The sequence below is a fragment of the Triturus cristatus genome, chromosome 4_1 (assembly GCF_964204655.1).
Source record: "Triturus cristatus chromosome 4_1, aTriCri1.1, whole genome shotgun sequence".
Taxonomy (NCBI): domain Eukaryota; kingdom Metazoa; phylum Chordata; class Amphibia; order Caudata; family Salamandridae; genus Triturus; species Triturus cristatus.
The window spans coordinates 89,912,233-89,918,248 of NC_140585.1; positions in this window are offsets into that span (position 1 = coordinate 89,912,233).

The window sequence follows — 6,016 nt, forward strand, 5'->3', positions numbered from 1 at the left end:
TGGTAATGAGCCAGTTTCTACCTGCTGTATCTACTTGCTGACCTGCTACCTGCCTGCACACATCTGAAGTGTGCCAATTCCTGCCTGCACACAATTGAAGTGTGCCAGTTCCTGCTTGATCACAACAGAAGTGTGCCAGTTCCTGTCACCCACAACTGAAATGTGCAAGTTTCTGCCTGCGTGTCCTGTTGCTTCCCTATACTGCGAATGGCCTGCCTTGATGCTTTGCTGCCTTCCTTTATCCTTCCGAAAAACAGTACTGGGACAAGAAATGTCAACTGGGTCACTGAGCTCTGATCTGCATCCAAGAGTTCAGAACCGCTGAAGGGGAGCTGAAAGCAAAGAAAGGGATACAGAACCGGAGAATGGGGGCGAGATCCGGTCGGTGTGTCGCATGCTTCGACAGGTCAGGGGGCTAATTGTGAGGCTAAGAGCTGATCTGAAGTGGATGGGGGTCTGATTTTATTGATTTTACCTGCGGAAGCAAGTGGTTACGTGCTGCCATCTACTGGAGGTCAGTTGGACTTTCATTTTAATTTGGGAAAATGTTTCCCCGAGCACCATTTCAGCCGTCAGTTACCGTTGCATTTTGGAAGAACTTTGCCGATTTTGCCACTGTTCTTGTTTGGCACCTCTCCTATTTTTGGCAGAAGAATCGCCATGGTGAGGTAATTTCTGTTGTTTTAATTTGTTTTTTTAAACGTAAAAACCGTCATCTACCTGCAGCGTTCGTTGGTGCCAGCGCGAGCTGTGTCTTCGCCTCGCGCATTGCCCTGCTGTTTCTGCTCTGCTCTGCATAGACGTGTCTGCACCCACCCGGCACAGCGTAAAGTACGTGCCGCCATCTTGTGCTTGATAGTATCACCGTAGTTCACTTTGTATTCTCTGGTCGAGTTTTCTTTGCCAACCACGCTTTTCTTCGTGTCAATTTCAATAAAGTTATTGAGAAAGGCGTCACTCCGTCCTGTCAGCGGCACCTCAGCAAAATCTTCACACTTCTTGGTGATTTGTGCTGACACCGTGTGACTCTTTGGGTTATGCTGTCCTTCGAGGTCTTTTGATATTTCAGTGAGTCGGACTTTCTTGAGCTAATATTGCTCCGTACAATGTCTTCATGCACATTTTCTTCCTGACTGTTTTCACCTAGACTTGCAACAGTACACAGTAATGTGGGGATAACATCAGACATTTTAAATTGCTGCAGCTTTCAGTTACAATTTCAACAGAGCAACCCAGTTAGGAATGTGAAATATGTAAAAGTTATATTTATAGTGGTTTGTCATTCTATGTCGTGAGAGACACCTATGTTATTTATACTGTGCTTAGAGCACCATCTACTGGGCATGTTATTCATCAACAAAGTTGTTCTATTTCTAGCATGCATTTCTCAGTTTAGGGAATTAATTTGAATACAGGTTTCAGGATGGGAATGTTTATTAATTTATCTCCTGTCACTGTGGAAATTCTAGTTTAACGTGTGCATAATGAAATTCATGCCTTTTTCAATATATCCTATTGGCGCAGTTAAAGTACCTGTCTTTCATTTTCTTACTTACCTTTTTGATTATGCACTACTTGTTTATTCACAATAGTGGGAATTTTCGCTGTTTCTGAAATAGATTCTCTTTAGTATCTCTACCTGTGCATATTTACTTTGCTTGGTTTAGTTAAACGTTTATGTGGTAATAGCCTTCAGGCTATGTGACTATTCACCGGTACGTGGATTTGTCACCTAGGAATTTTCATTAATTTAGATATGCATTGTAATAGCCTACTGGCTATGTGACCTCCACTTAAGCGCAGATACGTCACCTTATTTAAGTTATGCATAGTAATAGCCTACTGGCAATGTGACATTCATTTGTGTGGGTACGTCACCTACATTTTGGATCTACTGTTTTGCCAGAGTGCGTTTTCACATATCACATGGTACCTGTGCATGATTACTCACATACTTACTGTCACGTTGGATTTATTTTAAAATTCAACCGGGGGAATTTTCTCCCCGCTTTTTCTTCTCTCTAGTTTTCTTCATTCAAGAATTGAATGTTGGAGCGTACCCAACCTTTTTCTTGCGGGTGTGAGTGAGAGACTCTTGCGTTATGTCTCTTTTTCTGGTCTTTGTCTTGTGCTAATTTTTCATTGGTTGACGTTCTCTGTTTATCACTTCCCTACTAGTCTGGCCAACTGGTGGGTCCTGCTGGTGACTTAGATGTCAAGTTACTGTTTTCTTCTGTTGTTTGTTTTAGTTTTCCTGGGCATACGATGGGAGATCTATTTTTCTCACATTCTCTTCTTTTTGTATTCGTTGTTCTATTTCGTTTCTTTAACTTTCTTATTTCAAGATTTATTGTTTTACCTTTTGCTTTTCTTACGTCCATTCTTTTTTTGATTGTAAAGGGGGAAGAGATTTGGTGTGTCCTTAATTAATTCAATGATTTCCTTTTTGGATTGATTGCAAATTTATATTTTTGCTATTACTATGCTTACCTTTGTTTTATCCTTTCTGCTGTTCATTAAAGGGGGAAGGTCTGTAGTATACTGATCTTTAATACAATACACCTTCCATGCCTCTCTGCCTTGCTGCTCAGCCAGTGTGGATTTTCTGTGGAATGTTGGATGTGTGGTGAGGTAACGGAATGCTGGAATGCCTGTGAGTGGAGAGTGTCAGTTGGGAGTATTGGCTGAGCAGCAAGGAGGCTGGTACTGGTGGGGCTCTGTAAAGAAGACCTACTCTACATCTAATTCTGTACTACTCCATGTTGTGATTCCTGATCTACAATACCTACAATAAATCTACATGGAAATCCAACTGGTCTCGGTTCAATTCACTTATAACATTTGGCGACGATCTGGAAAGAATCTACGTATACCTTTTCATGGATTACAAATTTCAAATTAAGAAGAAACTACAAGGTAACTACAAGAACCTAATACTGGAACTTTAAACTACGAATTTTAAAGAACCGTGGCACCCAGTCCCCAACAGTGACCTCCCACCAGTGGCCCACAATGGTAATGTGCCAGTTTCTACCTGCTGTTTCTACTTGCTGACCTGCTACCTGCCTGCACACAACTGAAGTGTGCCAATTCCTGCCTGCACACAATTAAAGTGTGCCAGTTCCTGCTTGATCACAACGGAAGTGTGCCAGTTCCTGTCACCCACAACTGAAATGTGCGAGTTTCTGCCTGCGTGTCCTGTTGCTTCCCTATACTGCGAATGGCCTGCCTTGATGCTTTGCTGCCTTCCTTTATCCTTCCGAAAACCAGTACCGGAACAAGAAATGTCGACTGGGTCACTGAGCTCTGATCTGCATCCAAGAGTTCAGAACCACTGAAGGGGAGCTGAAAGCGAAGAAAGGGATATAGAACCGGAGAATTGGGGCAAGATCCGGTCGGTATGTTGCATGCTTCTACAGGTCAGGGGGATAATTGTGAGGCTAAGAACTGAGCTGAAGTGGATGGGGGTCTGATTTTAATCATTTTACCTGTGGAAGCAAGTGGTTAGTGCTGCCATCTACTGGAGGTCAGTTGGACTTTCATTTTAATTGGGTAAAATGTTTCTCCGAGCACCATTTCAGCCATCAGTTACCGTTGCATTTTGGAAGAACTTTGCCAATTTTGCCACTGTTCTTGTTTGTGCACCTCTCCTATTTTTGGCGGAAGAATCACCGTGGTGAGGTAATTTCTGTTGTTTTTATTTATTTTTTTAAACGTAAAAACCGTCACCTACCTGCAGCGTTTGTTGGTGCTAGCGCGAGCTGTGTCTTCGCCTCGCGCATTGGCCTGCTGTTTCTGCTCTGCTCTGCACAGATGTGCCTGCAGCCACCCGGCACAGCGTGAAGTACGTGTCGCCATCTTGTGCTTGATAGTAGCACCGTAGTTCACTGCGTATTCTCCGGTCGAGTTATTCTTTGCCAACCACGCTTTTCTTCGTGTCAATTTCAATAAAGTTATTGAGAAAGGCGTCACTCCGTCCTGTCATCGGGCACCTCAGCATAATCTTCACACTTCTTGGTGATTTGTGCTAACACCGCGTGACTCTTTGGGTCACGATGTCCTTCGAGGTCTGTTGGTATTTCAGTGAGTCGGACTTTCTTGAGCTAATATTGCTCCGTACAATGTCTTCATGCACATTTTCTTCCTGATTGTTTTCACCTAGACTTGCAAAAGTACATAGTAATGTGGGGATAACATCAGACATTTTAAATTGCTGCAGCTTTCAGTTACAATTTCAACAGTGCAACCCAGTTAGGAATGTGAAATATGTAAAAGTTATATTTATAGTGGTTTTCCATTGTATGTCGTGAGAGCCACCTATGTTATTTATACTGTGCTTAGAGCACCATCTACTGAGCATGTTATTCATCAACAAAGTTCTTTTATTTCTAGCATGCATTTCTCCGTTTAGGGAATTAATTTGAACACAGGTTTCAGGATGGGAATTTTTATTAATGTATCTCCTGTCACTATGGAAATTCTAGTTTAACATGTGCATAATGAAATTCATGCCTTTTTCAATGTATCCTATTGACGCAGTTAAAGTACCTGTCTTTCATTTTCTTACTTTCTTTTGATTATGCACTTCTTGTTTATTCTCAATAGCGGGATTTTTCGCTGTGTCTGAAACAGATTCTCTTTAGTATCTCCACCTGTGCATATTTACTGTGCTTGGTTTAGTTAAACGTTTATGTGGTAATAGCCTCCTGGCTATGTGGCTTTCCACTGGTACGTGGATTTGTCACCTAGGAATTTTCATTAATTTAGATATGCATTGTAATAGCCTACTGGCTATGTGACCTCCCTTATGCGTGGATACGTCACCTTATTTAGGTTATGCATAGTAATAGCCTACTGGCAATCTGACATTCATTTGTGTGGATACATCACCTACATTTTAAAACCCCTTGTTCTTTGGATCTACTGTTTTGACAGAGTGCATTTTCACTTATCACATGGTACCTGTGCGTAATTTCTCACATACTTACTGTCACGTTGGATTTATTTTAAAATTCAACAGGGTGGAATTTTCTCCCCTCTTTTTCTCATCTCTAGTTTTCTTCATTCAAGAATTGTATGTTGGAGAGTACCCAACCTTTTTCTTGCGGGTGTGAGTGAGAGAGTCTTGCTTTATGTCTCTTTTTCTTGTCTTTGTCTTGTGCAAATGTTTCAATGGTTGACGTTCTCTGTTTATCACTTCCCTACTAGTCTGGCCAACTTGTGTGTCCTGCTGGTGACTTAGATGTCAAGTTCCTGTTTTCTTCTGTTGTTTGTTTTAGATTTCCTGAGCATACCGTGTTAGATCTATTTTTCTCACATTCTCTTCTTTTTGTATTTGTTGCTCTATTTCGTTTCTTTCACTTTCTTATTTCAAGATTTATTGTTTTACCTTTTGCTTTTCTTATGTACCTTCTTCTTTTGATTGTAAAGGGCGAAGAGATTTGGTGTGTCGTTAATTAATTCAATGATTTCCTTTTTGGATTGATTGCATATTTTAATTTTTGCTATTACTATGCTTACCTTTGTTTTATCCTTTCTGCTGTTCATTAAAGGGGGAAGGTCTGTAGTATACTGATCTTTAGTACAATACACCTTTCATGCCGCTCAGCCAGTGTGGATGTTCTGTGGAATGTTGGATGTGTGGTGAGGTAACGGAATGCTGGAATGCCTGTGAGTGGAGAAGAGTGTCAGTTGGGGGTATGGGCTGAGCAGCAAGGAGGCTGCTCCTGGTGGGGCTCTGTAGAGAAGACCTACTCTACATCTAATTCTGTACTACTCCATGTTGTGATTCCTGATCTACAATATCTACAATAAATCTACATGGAAATCCAACTGGTCTCGGTTCAATTCACTTATTACATTTGGCGACGATCTGGAAAGAATCTACGTATACCTTTTCATGGATTACAAATTTCAAATTAAGAAGAAACTACAAGGTAACTACAAGAACCTAATACTGGAACTTTAACCTACGAATTTTAAAGAAACTTGGCACCCAGAGCCCCACCAGTGACCT